Here is a 15,436-nt window from a genome sequence, read left to right as displayed (position 1 = left end):
AGAAAGAATGCTCAAAATTTAGGGAAGAAGAGTCTAGGATGCAAAAACACAATAGTCTAGGGGATTTAGATGAGACCAGGCCTCATCACCAGGCTAGAAAATAAAACCATCCTCAGCTTTCCAGGTGTAAACAGGTATACATAGCCCCTGATGAAAAGAAAAGCCTCTGTGTTTAACATTCTTGGTTTCCCTAGTTGCCTATCTATGGTCCCAAGTACCTAATACCCTCTACATAGAAGAAATACAAAAAATATTTGTAGACTTCTCAGAAAGGATTAACCTTGCCAGCACCTTCTTGAGATTCTGGGATCCAAAAATATGATTACAAATTTCTGTTTTTTTAATAAACCAAACTGATACATAGTTCTTTGTTAAGGTAGGCACAAGAAGAACCTACATGTCCTGGTCTGCTTTCATTATCTGCTTTGAAAAATCTGATTTTTAAAAGTGTCTTACTTCCTGTTTACCTAATGTGAACTTCTTCATGGAGAATGAAGTCTGAGCAATTACAGAAGGCCTTTCCACACTCTTGACAGTCATAAGGTTTCTCACCATGTGAATCCTCTGATGTCAGGTAAGGTTTAAACCTTTATTAGAAGTCTTCCCACATTCATTACATTCATATGGTCTTTCATTTGTAGGATTCTCTGATGTTGAAGAAGTTTCGACTCTGAATAAAGGCCCGTCCATATTCTTTACATTCATAGTTTCTCACCAAAATGGATTCTGTGATGATTAGTAAGCGCGGAGCCACCATCGAAGGTCTTTCCACACTCCTGGCATTCATAAGGTTTCTCACCGGTATGAATTCTCAGATGTGGAAAAAGTTGTGAACATTTAGTAAAGGCTTTCCCACAGACTCTACACCCATAAGGTTTCTCTCCTGTGTGGATTTGATGATCATTAAGGTTTGAGAAGTCATTAAAGTTTTTCCACATTCTTTATATTTATAGAGTTTCTTGCCAGTGTGAATCCTTTGATGTTGGGGAAAACATAAACTACAACTAAATGTCTTGCCACACTCTACATTTATCAGGTTTTTCACTAGTATAAGCACACTGATGTTGACTAAAGGCTTTCCCACACTCCTCATATTCATAGGATTTTCCACTAGTATGAATTCTCTGGTGCTATATTAGTTCTAAGTTCTGATTGAAAGTCTGCCCATGTGTCTTACATTTATAGGATTTATCTTCATGGTTAGCTTTTTGTATGGAGTAAGAAATGCATGTTGACTAACAGTGAGCATGTCTTTAGTTATACTTGACTAACATGTCTGTTCTTTAGTGACAATATCTTGGCTTCACACATCAATTCCAGAGCTGAAAGAAAATAAAGAGGCACATATTAAATTCTTCCTCTTCTGGGGAAGTTCAATTCTGAAAAAGAAACAGAAGGAATAATTGGTTCCTTTCTTTATAAAAATTAAAATCTGTCCCTTCTTTCTACTGCTGACAACATATGGAGCATGCCTTCCTATCTTCCTACTCTTAGCTCAGAGATAAAAGCCTACTAGATGTCATAAGGTTTCCCGAAAAGAACCATCCACTAAATTGTATTTTACATGAAAAAAATTATAAATATACTATTATGTGTATGTGTGATGTGGGAGTCCCCTCTGTGTGTTGCTTGTATTGGTTAATGAATAAAGAAACTACCTTGGCCTGAAAGGGCAGAACTTAGGTAGGCAGAGAGAAGACAGAATTGAATTCTGGGAGGAAGAAAGCAGAGAGAGGAGAAGCCATGGACTCACCACCAGAGATAGACATGCTGAGACTTTGCTGGTAGGCCATGACCTCATGGTGATATGCAGATTAATAGAAAAAGGTTAAATAATATGTAGAGTTAGCCAATAAGAAGTTAGAGCTAATGGGCCTAATATTAAAGCAGTGACTTAATTAATACAATTTCTATGTGGTTATTTCGGGGCTAAGTTAGCCGGGCAGCCAGAACAAACAAGTGGGACCTCCCTTGCAAGATGTGTGTGTGTGTGTGTGTGTGTGTGTGTGATTTTGTGTATATGTACATGTACCACATGTGTGCAGGTGCTTGTGGAATTCAGAAGAGGGGAAGAAAGCGTCAGATACTCAGGAATTGGAGTTACAGACAACTTTCAGTCATCTGATGTAGATGCTGGGGACTGAACCCAAGTCCTCTGGAAAAGCAGCAAGTGCTATTAACTGCAGAACCACCTCATCAGTGCCCCACTCCTAATCTTACAAGGGAAGAAACTTCTTTAAAATGCTATTCATGAATAGAAGATAATTACCTGACCCAAGATCACTCCAGAAACCTGAAGAAAAAAGAAAAGAACCTATCACACCCAGACATGGTGACATAGTCTCACTACTGGGAAAAAGACAAGACCCTGTCTCAAAACTTAAACAAAACAAAAAATAGCCTGTTCTTTTCCCTGATGGGCTAATGTCTCTCTTTGCCAGACCTGTTTCTACATCACTTTTCCATACCTTTTTCTTGTCTCCCTTCTCTTGTTCATGTGGGAAAGTCCCCATATTAAAGTTTCCTATTGCGTGTTCATTTTTTCCCTGCCTCTGTTTTAACACCTGTCTTTGCTGGGATAGAAGTTACCATGCATTCTATTGTTGACAGAGGTTTCTGTCCCACCCAGTCCCTCAGCCGTTTGGTCCCAAAGAAACACACAGAGGTCTACATTAATCATAAACTGGTTGGTCTATTAGCTCAGGTTTCCTGTTAACTAATTCTTACGTCTTAAATTAGCCCATAATTCTTGTCTAGCCACGTGGCTTGGTACCTTTCATCAGCGAAGCATTCTCATCTTGCTTCCTCTGTGTTTGGGTGACGACTGCAGACTGAATTTTTCCTCTTCCCAGAGTTCTCCTGTTCTCGTCGCCCCACCTCTACTTCCTACCTTGTTGCCCCACCTATACTTCCTGCCTGGCTACTGGCCAATCAGTGTTTTATTAAAATAAAGTGACAAATCTTTACAAAGTACAAGATCATTGTCCCACAGCATTCTATATCAATGTCTAGAAAATTAAATGCTTAGGTAGTTCTCAAATAAGGCTAAGCAATTTTTAACACTGACAAAGCAGACATTAAAAGAGCTTATGAAGAGAGCTGATCAAAGAAGCATATGATTTTTAAAACTTCATACAGATCAAGACATTACTGAATTATTAAATTCTTAGCCAACAGTTGTATAGCTCATATCCAAACAAGGTTGTTATCATTTTGCTGACCTTCCCTATCATCTGGGTACCCTGTCCCTTTAAGAAACAATCTCTGCCCATCCCCAATGGGTGGGTGGCTTCTCTCCCAGGCAAGCCCTTCTCTCCTCAGCAGGCCCTCTTCTGAAGAAGTAACTTCTGCCTCTCTCTCCTTGACTCTGCCTTCCTCTCTCTCTCTCTCTCTCTCTTTCTCTCTCTCTCTATTTTTTCTTCCTTCTACTCCATAATCCCCTATCCATATACTCTTTTCAATAACCACTAAATAAACTCTATACCCAAGCTCTCTCCACATGGCGCATCTGTCTCCCACTCAACGTGGTCTCCCACCTACCAGGGGACCTACCAGGGTCACAGCCACCATGAATCTTTCAGGAATAATATAAGCACTCTAGCACTATATTTGGGCTATTTTGTCTATTTGTTTTTGTGGTGCTGGGGACTAAAGCAAGAGTCTGTATGTGCTAGGTAAATCCTATGCCACTGTATTACATGATAATATACGTGAAGTGAATGCTTTCATACAACCATTACTGGGGATAAGAAACAGACACAATTAGCATTAGAACTGTTATTCCTTTTGGTCTGGTCCCTTTAAGGGGCAAGCCACACCCACTCCCAGCCACTTGTGACCCCCTCGTCGCCATCTTAACCCCTTCCTTCTGTCCCCTCTCTCGGCGTGTGCACACGTGTCTTTATGTCTCTCTGTCTCTCTGCCTCTTCTTTAAGTAATAAATGTTTAGCTTTATGTTTAGCCTTATGTCTATTTACTCCACCGTCTGCTCACCTGCCCACCTGACTCTCCCAGCCGCATGGCTGGTATCAGCCTGTAGCGGTGGGGAACCTGCTCCGCTCTGGCAGCAGCCTCTGCCTGGCTCCGCTGGGGAACATGCTAGCATTATATTTTTTTAAAGGACAAAAAGAACAACTCCCAAAGCTTACTTCACACATTTTACCATGGTGTGCAGCGTTGATTCCCAGCAGCGGTCAAATGTGTGGGACCAGGCTTGGCTGAGGCAGTCAATCTCCGAGGCCCCTTTTAGACCTAAGAGACATTTTGGCTGACGTACTGAAATGGACTTAAGTCACATGGTTGGACATAGACTCTAAAATGGGCACTTACAGTTCAAAGCCAGGTCCACTGTTACCCCTGTAATGCCTCTTACAAAAATCTTTTTAAATTGAGCCTGTCTGATACAAATGAACAGAGCATATATATGTCCATGGTTTTTGGTCTCTGCACTCTCACCCCGCCTCTTAGTAGCCAGTGTCTCACACCACCATGGTGCCAGAGGTACTGGCCCCTCCACCACTCCCTTAAGCCCACACTTCCCAACCCCCTCCTATGGAGCAACATTCTTTCCCTTCCCTTTCCCAATTGGGAGGTTCAGGGTCAACTTCCACCTTCCCCTCCCTCTCCTGCCTCACCGCTGCACTCCTGACCCCTTCTGCACACTGGGCTAGCCCCTCCCATGCTCCCTTTTCTCTTCCAAATCTCTCTCAGTTAGAAAAATGGCTAGGTTCCTTTTCTACTAATCCTTTTGCTTACCCATTTTATCTCTTAGTCAGTACCAGATATTAGGAAGGAGTTAAGAAAGGTTGAGGAGGGTCCCCAAACTCCTTTATGAAAATTGGTGAAAATGGCCTTTAAAGTTTTTAATGCCCGAGAAAAATAAGCTGACTCTTCCTGACAGACAGAGCTACAACAATCTACAGGCCCAGGCCTTAGCAGCTGCCCTAAGGTCACAGGAAGGGGGACAAGGGAAGCCAAGCACAGGGCTCTATCAAGTGTGACCTAAATGGTCACGTGGCATGATATTGCACTACACCTGCTCCGAGGTTGTGCCCTATCTGCCAGCAACCTGGACACTGGAAATCACAATGCCCCCCCATGCAGGCTTGTCCTCTATGCCAAGTCACAGAGCCCGACCTCATCACCATCAGCAAGTGAAACTGTGCCAGCCTTCAAACGTCTCAGCCTTGCAGAGGATTGATGCTGCTCAGATTTGGTATATCCCATAACCCTCTACGAGCCTAGGGTCAAACTCAAATGGCGGGTAAGTCCATTACTTTTATTCTCACTCGGGACTTAAGTTTCAGCTATGGGGGTAGATGGGACCCATTCCTCCCCACTTAAAATTTTGCCACTGCCCTGCATTCTTGCAGGACAATTTTTCTCTCATTCTTTCTTAGTGATACCTGCTTGACCAGCACCTTCACTGGGTGGAGAAATCCTTAGCCACTTCCCCAAAGCTTTGTTCCACTTCTTGGAGCCCCTTTTAACCCCACCCATCTCCAAGATTCTATTTTACAGGTTCACTCCTCCTGCCAGATGTGTGCCCAGGCCAACCAACAAGGAACTCTCCACATACACTAGCTTTGTGGACACCAACCGGGCAAAGATTGGCAGGTTAATTTCACCCATATGCCTACTCATAAAAAACTCTGTTATCTCTTAACACTTGTGGACACTTTTACAGGATGGATAGAAACGTTTCTGGTCTTCAGGGAAACAGCAGGTGTGATGGCTCAGAGTCATGAAGCTGGTGTCAGAAGCTCTCAACATCTCCTGGACAATGGGACTCATCAAACAACAACTAACCAAGCTCTCCCTTGAACTCAGGTTATCTTGGCCCTCGCCTCAGGGCCACCCCACATTCTCCTACAGGCCTGAGCCCTTTTGAGCTGCTTTATGGCAGGTCCTTTCTCCTTAACCATCACCTCCCAGTTCAAACTCCTCCACTGGCGGGGTCCCTACCCTACCTCTCCTTTTTAAGGTCCCTTCTCTATTTACACGTTGTCTCCCTGCCACCACATCAGTAGACCCTAATGCCCCTTAACCTGTCCTTCTCTCCCCAGAGGACAGAGTACTCCTCAAACAGTTAACTCCTAGGTCTCTTGAACCTCGATGGACAGGACCTCACACGGTAATCCTCACCACCCTCTTGGCTGCCAAGCTCTTGGGACACCCATGCTGGTACCATCTCTCCAGGCTCAAGCGGGCACCTACTCAAGACACTTGGTCTGTCCAGCAGACAGGACCTTCCACCCTCCAGTTTTCCAGGATGCCACAATGAAGGGTCTACCTGCTCCTCATTCTGGCATATTCACCTTTGGTAATAACAATATTTTCTTCTTAGACACCTGCCTTCTCACCTCCCTCAAGGAACAAATGCCGGCATCTCCGGAATGACAGCTGACAGGATGCCTTTCCAGGCACACTTTGCTGAATGTGGACACTTGGCTCTCCCCTTCCCCATGCAGCCCACAGGAAGTAGCCAGATTTGAGTCTATGCCCTTTTCTCCAAAGAAAACCTAAATGTTTGTCATAATTACCATTCCAATTTTCTGTCACCCCTATATCCAAAGAGTCTGGAATGTCAAGTTGGGAGCATAAGCCCCAGTTCCTCGCATCTATTCCAGTCCCCAGGCCTGCTCTGGACTCCAAATCCCAGCAGGCCAGGATATTTATACTTTTTCCCCAGGGTATTTAAGTGATCTCCGAAAAGAGGAACACGTGGTCCCTTTTCTTTCCTCCTGGTGGTCACATAAGCTGCCTCCTGATTCCCTCCCTTCGGAGCCACCCGAGAGCACAGAACTCACAATAAACCTGGATATTTCTTAATTTGGCTTGTTTTGATTAGGCTTGATTGGGAATTTTGCGTCAACAGGGAGCTCGCATTAAGAAATATTCCTAACAAGTTCATAACCATTTCATTTTCTGAATATATGTTACACTTAATTTTTTTTCAGGTAAGGTCTCACTAATACAGTCCTGACTGGCCTGGAACTCACTATGTAGACTGGACTGGCCTTGAACATAAAAAGATCTGTCGTCGATGTTGTGACATGGGTGTTAGGACTCAGAAACACTTTAAAAATGAATTTAGCCTTTTGTAGCTGCAAGGGTATTTGGCTTTAATGACTGAACCACTTTCCCTTCACTCAGGGCATTTTTATTTTTCTCCATTTTTTGTTTGTTTGTTTTATAATTAAGCCAATTGATTTCCATATGCTCAAAACAACCTGAATGAAGCTTCCAAAAATACAATGCCAAGAACAAACTCTCAATTCATCAGGGACCAGTTTTCCAGGTTTCCTGAACTATAGACTTTGTATCCTTGGGAAACTGTCAGATAAGATTCACATAGGCGACAAAAGATATCTGCTAAACAAAGGATGGATTAGAGCTAGGTGCAAGCACTCTGGAGCTAGGCCAGGTACAGTTCAGCAGGGATTAGGGCTATGTGCTAACAACACCCTAGCACCAGGCCAGGTGTGGCCCAGTGGGAATTCTGCCACAAAGATCTGCCTATCTGCCTCCTGAGTGCTTGAATCAAAGGCATGTACTTCCATGCCAGGCCTAAACTTTTAAAATAAAAATGATTTTTACTTTGTGTGTATATATGGTTATTTAGGTGTGTGTGTGTGCACGTGCATGCATGGAGGCCAGAGGTCAGTCTCAAGTATCATTTCTCAAGCTTACTATATACCTTATTCTTGAGAAAGGGTCTCTTTTTAGCCTTGGTGTTCAACTGTTAGGCTAGGCTGGCTAGCTATCAAATCCCAGGCATCTACCAGTCTCGGCATCTCCAGTGCTAGGATTACAAGCTTGTACCACGATGCCCACATTTGTTTGTGGATTATGAAGATCCAACTCAGGTCCACATGCCTTCCTAACAATCACCTTACCCCAGCCCTGATTTCTACTTTTTAAAGTAGATTTCTACTTTTTAAAGTAGTCAAAACATGAACTGCTCAATATAGACAAGCTGATCAAAAATATTTAAATTGTAATAATATGAAATGAAAAATAGCACAGGGAAAGGACACACACACACTTCTTAGGGTGGGAATAGTCAAGTTACATAATTAAAAATGTGGCATATGTTTTAATGTGGCATTTGTCCCAGGAAGAAGCTTACGGACTCAACATCCCTTGCTTACCTGAATAGAGGCTTCTGGTCAGCTCTCTGTCAACCATCCAGGGCTCTTTCCATAAGATCACAGCTGGTTTAGAATTGGAAAGTCCTGCTCACAAGAAAAGACATGAGACATGGTTATGCTGTGGGTGTCCCAGAATCAGATTCAGTCCCTTGTAATCAAGGAAAAGACGCCACTAAAGGAACAGAGAAAAAGATGAAGAAGATGAAGCTGTCTATTTCACTCCATTCAGCACAAGCCATTCCTTGAGGGAGCAGAAATTCAGCAGAGAAAGGAGATTTCCCAAGCACAGCCTCTAATTTCAGAGGGTAGTTGTCCTTGCCCACTGAAACTGGGGGGCTGAAATTCTCCAACATCACTGCTTTCTACAAAGTCATCTGAGCAGAGTCCAGATGTTCCCATCCCCAAGGGAAGTGTATGGACACATCCCTAAAGAGCAGTGATTCCCTGAAACTCTAAGCATGCTTTCACAGTGGGAAAGAGACAAGATGGAGCAGAGGCTCTGCAGGAAAGGACGGAGCTAGTGAAGGGCTGTGATGTTATTACTAGAGGACATGTCTTCTGTGAGCAAAGGGTGTGTCTATGTGTGGGCAACGGACTGCACTTTGCCAATGATATGAAATAGAAAGCAGCCAGTCCAGTGAGCTGCTTCTCTTCTCTTACTTTTTCATTGAACCACAGAAAGAAAAATATAATGGGCTTCAAAAATATAGTGTATTTTTAGTAAGGTTTTAGAATGTGAGAGAGAAACAAATCTAAAAATGCTCCAAAGAAGAAAAGGCAAGCCACAAGTGGCAATGGACTTTTTGTTTGTTTGTTTGGGTTTTTTTTGCTTGTTTGTTTGTTTTTTGGTGGAGACAAGGTTGAGACAGGGTTTCTCTGCATAGCCCTAGCTGTCCTGGAACTAACTCTGTGTAGACCAGGCTGGCCTTGAACTCATAGAGATCTGCCTGACTAAGCCTCTTGAGTTCTGGGATTAAAGGTGTGTGCCACCATTACCTGACTGGAAATGGACCTCTTAATAGCAGCACTTGAACCCTAAAGAAAACAAATCATCCCTTTATTACTCTTATAAAGGGAAAATAATTCTGGCTCATAACTCTATACTTAGTCAAATTATTGTAATGATTAAATTAAGAATTCTTGAGGCTGTAGAGATGGCTTAGTGGTTAAGAGCACTTAACTGTAGACGACCTAGGTTTGGTTCCCAGTACTTACATGGTGGCTCACAACTACCTGTAACTTCAATTGCAGTGGTCTTTCAGGCACACACATGGTATATATCCATACAAGCAGGCAAAATACTTATACATATAAATCTTTTTTAAGTATAATTTTCAATCTACAAGGAATTACAAAATTATATCTACTATAATTTTCTTAGGAAGTTATTAGACTATCTTATATTAAAATCAGGAAAAAGAAAAAATATATTTAGAAACAGGAATGGTGAATAAAATCTGAGCACAGTAAAAGGAAAGTTTCAGGACAACTCCTGGCAGGAGACCAGGAAAACAAGAGCTAGGAATAAAAGGAAAACTTTATAAGGAAGATTTACGAGTGTCTGAAGATGTGGAAAGTATTTACAGGCAACTGATAGAAAAGTTAAGAGGCTGTGAAAAATAGCCCTCCATGTACATGAATCCAGGAAAATAGAGAAACAAATCAATTCACTTTCAGAAAAGCAAAAACTGTATTAGGAAGAATCCCAGGTCTACATATTATTTGTCTCAGATTAACAGTATCTGTGTGATCCTAAAAACAGGGGCTGCAGTGAGCTAAGCAAAACCATGATATAAATGTCTACCACGGCAACATCAAATAACTGCCACAGTAGGAGAATCCCACTCCGCTTATATCTAGCCAGAGGTTGCTTGAAAATGTTTATCAGAAAGTAAGAACAGGGACATTAACTGGAGACACTAACACACAGGGAAAATAGCAAGAGTTAAGAGCTACAAGTGGGACTGGGAAGCGGGCCTATCATTTTCATATTTTTTAACATGTATTAAATTTATGGATGATAGAAGATAATTTATGGGAGTCAATCCTTACTTACATTGTTCTACGGAATTGATCTAAGGTTCTGAGGTTGTTGGTAGAAAGTACCTGTACCCACTAAGTTATCTGTCCAGCCCTACCATGTCTTAAACTTCTGAAATGAAAAATTAATTAAATATTAATTTAAAATATTCCTGTTCTTTTAAATTATAGGGATTTTTGCAATTGTTGTAAAACTGATTTAAATTTTTGAATTTTAAAATTTCATGACAGCAGAAATTTCTACAATATAGATACTAATGAATAAACCTTTCATTTGAGGCATTTTGTTAGGCAAGATCCTTGAACCCCTTTTCTGACACTTGTTTCCCATACTTTGACTACCAGCTCTTCCATTTTCCTGCTCCATTGTTTTAGCTCTCACAATAAGACTACAATCTCAAAAAAAATGTTTTAAAGAATAAAAGGGTTGTAGAAAAAAAAAAGACTACAATCTCAAGTATAGCCACATTGCTTAGCAGCAAGGATATATTCTGAGAACCACACTTCTAGGTGGTTTCATTGTACATCATTGAGTGAACTTCCATATAGTACAGCTTATTGTTCCTATGCTACAAACTTATGCTGTATGTTATTATATTAAAAACTAGGCAATTTCAACACAATAGTCTGTTGGCAAGCATGGAAAATATATAAAAAAGAAAATACCAGGCAACAGGATTTTTCCATTCCACTTTAATTTTATGGAACCACTTTTGTACATGAGGCTTGTAGTTGACCAAAGCATTGCTATGTGGTACACCACTGCATAGGTTTCCATGTCGGTTGTCCTAGTCAATTACTAAATCTAAGGGTCCCGATTGTGGAGCAAGCAGTCTGCTGAGCTATCTCTCCAGCACCTTCTTTTCTTTCTTTCTTCCCTCCTCTCTTTTCTTCCTTTGTTTTGTTTTGTTTTTTGAAACTAGGTTTTTCTATATAACAGCCCTGGCTGTTCTGGAACTTGCTCTGTAGATCAGTCTGACCTCAAACTCAGAGATCTGCCTTCCTCTGCCTCCTGAGTGCTGGGATTAATGGCATGCATCATCACTGCCTGGCTACACTTTCTTTTCTAATTAAATTTTTTTTGAGTTTTTATTTTTTTTTTTATTTTATGTGGATGGGTGTTTTGACTGCATGTAAGTTATGTACCATGTACATGTAGTACATGCAAAGGACCAGAAAAAGGCACTGAATCCTTCTGGAATTGGAGTTACAGACAGTTGTGATCTACCATATGGGTGCTGAGCGCCAAACCCAGGGTCCTCTGTTAGAGGAGCCAGTGCTCTTAACCGCTGACCCATCTCTCCAGCCTCTTCTTTTCTAATCTTTAACCTTGTTTTTTCTGTTATCAAAGTGCTTTGTTAATACCTACAAAACAATATTAAGTTATTATCTATAGGAGACCAGACACTAGAGCACCCATATTTAAAGAAAAAGTTGAGTGTGGCAGTGTGCCCCTATAACTCAAGCATTAGAGTGAGGGTGAAGACAAGCAGATTCCCAGGGCTTCCTGGCCAACTGGCCTACCCAATATCGCAAGATCTAGATTCAGTGAGAGATTCTATCTCAAAAAATAAGGGAGAAAGAAAATGAGAAAGACACTCAGAAGTCAATCTCTGCCCTTCACATGTGTGCTCACTCTCTCTACACACACAGACACAGACACACAGAGACACAGACACACACACACACACACACATGAAATTTTAACCTATGCTTATTTATAGCTTTAGGGAAGGGAGGATAGAAAACAAGGTAGGGGTCTTTGGGCTCACAGGCTCGCAGGAGGGGAACCTGGATTTTTTTTTTTGAGACAGGGTTTCTCTGGGTAGCCTTGGCTTGGTAGACCAGGCTGGCCTTGGACTCACAGAGATCCACCTTCCTCCGAGTGCTGGGATTAAAGACATGCAGCACCTAGCTAGGGAACCTGGAATTTTAAAAACACACAGTTGTTCCTTCAAGGAAAGGAATCAGAAACTCGTTTTCTGCCCAAAAGACTGGAGTGATGTGCTTTTTAGCCTGGTAAACTTTAAAATTTGTGTGGTCAAAGACCACACCAGACCGTTCTCTAAAACTTGATTTTTTTCAGGCAATCTATACAACTATGTTTATGGAAGGTGTAGTGGAAACTCTACAAAAAGTTTGATGCAGTCACATCTAATCTGTATTTAGCTTACTTTGTTCCTCAAAGAGACTTTGCACTCGATTGAGTTAAACATCACAAGAACAGTTTTCACCAGGTTATGGCGTGTTTACATACACCTAAAATAAACAACTCAGTGTCATACTCCTGAAATTCGAACCAACACTGGCTTCTGAGCCGTGTTACACCAAACTGCCTTCTTCCCTTTCATGGCTCATCTCTCTGCTGCCTGTGAAGGTCAACGAGACCCCTGCACAGGGGCAATCTAAAGAGATAGTAACTGAAGATTTTCTAGTAGGCACCTATCCCTAACACAACAGAAAATAAGAGACAGTTCTTAAGACGGCAAGAGGAATCAAAGGCAGATTACCTTCTGAAGGGGAAGAGCTAACATAATCAAGACTGGTACAAGAACATACAAATAAACCAATGGAAATGGTTTCTTCAGTTATTCAGTGCTGGAGCTCAAACTCAGAGCCTTGGGCAGGTGAGGCAAGTGCATTATCACTGACCTCTACCCCAGTGCTTAGACCAATGGAATAGAATAACAGGCTCTGAATTATATTCATACATATAGAGATACTACATGCATTTGCAGATTAATGAGAACCCAAAAGATTTTGCAATATCTGATTTGAAAAAAGGGGAATTAATAAGGTGGGGAGACCTGACCTTACTTTCTAGCATACACAAAAATCAGGTACAAGGAGATCATCCAAATGGGAAGTTGAAACTCATCACTTTGGGAATCAATAGACAATAGTTGCATGATCTTGAGATACAGAGGTCTTTTAAAAAATAATTTAAATTTTAACTGTGTATGAAACAAAAACATTTTCCTTGCATGTATGTGTACCCTGTACATGCCTGGTGCTGGCTGTAGCCAGAAGAGGGTATTGGATCTCCTGAGACTGAAGTTGTTACACATAGCTGTGAGCCACTATGTGGTCGCTGGGAATCAAACCAGGGTCCTCTGCAAGAGCAATGGATGTTCTTAACTGCTGAGCCTTCACGCCAACCTCTGACAGATGTTTAATATTTAAAGTTTGATGCAAGTGAGCTGAAGAAAAGTATAAACTCTGGCTCTCTCGTACAAAGAAATATGTGCGTTTTAAAATGGAACTTAGCAAAACCATTTGCTAACAGAAGATTTATGGTATTTTTAGTGAAATTGTAAGCTACAAATGGTACATGAAGCATAACCCGATATTGGCACAATAATGAAACTCATTAAAATATTAATATTAGTTGCTTAGTCAATTGTTCTTGGTAATTTCTGGGTTTTGAAATTTCTAAAATAATCATTTATTTAAAATAACAAACTTTGGCCATTGGCGTGCGTCATGGCGACCATGGTCCTGCTGGAGCTTGTGAAGGGACTGGTCCTGTGGAACAATACCTGCAAGATCTCCAAGACACAGACACCACAGGAGACTCCAGTGAGGATCCAGAGAGGATGGGGAACCAAAAACCAGAGGCCTTGAACCAGACCAGAACTCATTGCAATGAACAGTTGCCAGTCAAGCTGATTGGAGAAAGGGATATACTATATGGCACACGGAAGCCTCCAATGCCATCAGGACAGGCAAGGAGGTGACAGAGAGAGAGAGAGAGTTGGGAGAAAAGGAGAAGCAGGGATTTTTCTGTTTCCGATGTGGGTTTTGTTCTGTTTTGGTTTATTGAGGGGGTTTGTTGTTGTTCTTGCCTTTGTTTGCTTATTTGCTTGTTTACACTTTTCTTTTGTGTGGGAGGGATGCAACAGGGATGAGGAGAGGAATATGGTGGGACTAGGAAGTGAATAGAATTGGGGTGCATGATGTGAAGCCCCAAAAGATTCAATAAAGAAGTTTTTTTTAAAAAAAATAACAAATTTGGGGCTGGAGAGATGGCTTAGAGGTTAAAAGCACTGGCTGATCTTCCAGAGGTCCTGCATTCACTTCCCAGCAACCACATGGTGGCTCACAGCCATCTGTAATGAGATCTGGTGCCCTCTTCTGTCTGTCGTGCAGGCATGCATGCAAGCAGAACACTATACATAAAAAAAAAATCTTTTTAAAAAAACAAAACAACAACAAAAAATAACAAATTCCATACTTAAAAAGATGAATGTTCAACAAGCGAAAGTAGAGTCAATTTTCCAACAAGTGAACATTAGGTGTAGATTGAGAATTAGGAACTAATAGTAGGCACTGCTATTCTTTTCTCAGTGGAGACAATATATTCCCAACTGACAAGTTATCACTAAGCAAACATTTCCAGAAGGCATATGAAAAGGGAAGCCCGCCATACCCTGACTATTATTTGTAGTTCATTGTGCACTCTGTCTCTTTTCTGGACAACTCACCTGGCAAAGGCTAAAACTGGGAGTAGAAAAAAAACAACTGTGACACGCCCGGTTTTTCTTGGTCAGGCCAGGGATCGTTACCAATCTTATCCCCATTATCCATCATGTACAGGGAATGGTGACCAGGAGAGAAGGGGCATCCTGCTCGATTTGAGTGCCTAGACTCTACAGGAAAGGTTTCCTTTACTGCTGCCCCGGGTTAGAACCAGACCTCACCTCAGAGAGGGTTCCCGGGGACAGAGTTCTGAAGTCATCATCTGACGGGTGACAGGAATTCCATGGTAACACACAAGATGCCACATACATCTGGGCACAGCCACAACTCCACAGGGACCAGACGTTTCATGTTCTCAGAGAAAGCCTATCAGAATGTATTACAGACGACCCACAAAAACCATTGAGGGCACTGTGGCCGCACAGGCTTCGCCTGTCCTCACCGGAAGCCCTTCCAGTCGTCTGAGATGGGAACCTGTAGCACAGGACAGAAACCTAGCTACTGCACAGCGCAGGGCTTTCTGCCTCATCCATCTAAACAGTCCCGCCAGGAGAGAGGAAACGCCCGAGTTCCGGCAAGAGGCGTGACCGGCCGCTAGGCTTTCTGGGAAGTGTAGTCTACAAAGATACCTCAGCCAAGTGCCCCCAGCGCCCTCTGGCTGCCCCCGCAGCTGCTCACGGCCAGTGCAGCCTCGCAGCCAGCGTCACCATATGGCGGCGCTGACGGGCTCGACCACCAGGGCGCCCTCGGCCCGCTTTCCCTTC

General features: G+C 42.2%; 1 long non-coding RNA gene across 1 annotated transcript; it reads right to left on the bottom strand.

The window, feature by feature from the left end:
• Nucleotides 1–560: 560 nt before the first annotated feature.
• Nucleotides 561–15,208, bottom strand: LOC125403713 (uncharacterized). The gene is made up of 3 exons (XR_007233028.3): nt 14,894–15,208; nt 8,154–8,237; nt 561–1,322 (listed from the first exon to the last, which is right to left on the bottom strand). It is a non-coding gene; the product is annotated as an uncharacterized LOC125403713 (long non-coding RNA).
• Nucleotides 15,209–15,436: the final 228 nt, after the last annotated feature.

The sequence above is a fragment of the Myodes glareolus genome, chromosome 1, assembly GCF_982192425.1.
Source record: "Myodes glareolus chromosome 1, mMyoGla1.1, whole genome shotgun sequence".
Lineage (NCBI taxonomy): Eukaryota > Metazoa > Chordata > Mammalia > Rodentia > Cricetidae > Myodes > Myodes glareolus.
Note: the sequence above shows the minus strand (reverse complement) of the source record. Positions and strands in the feature narration are given on the sequence as shown.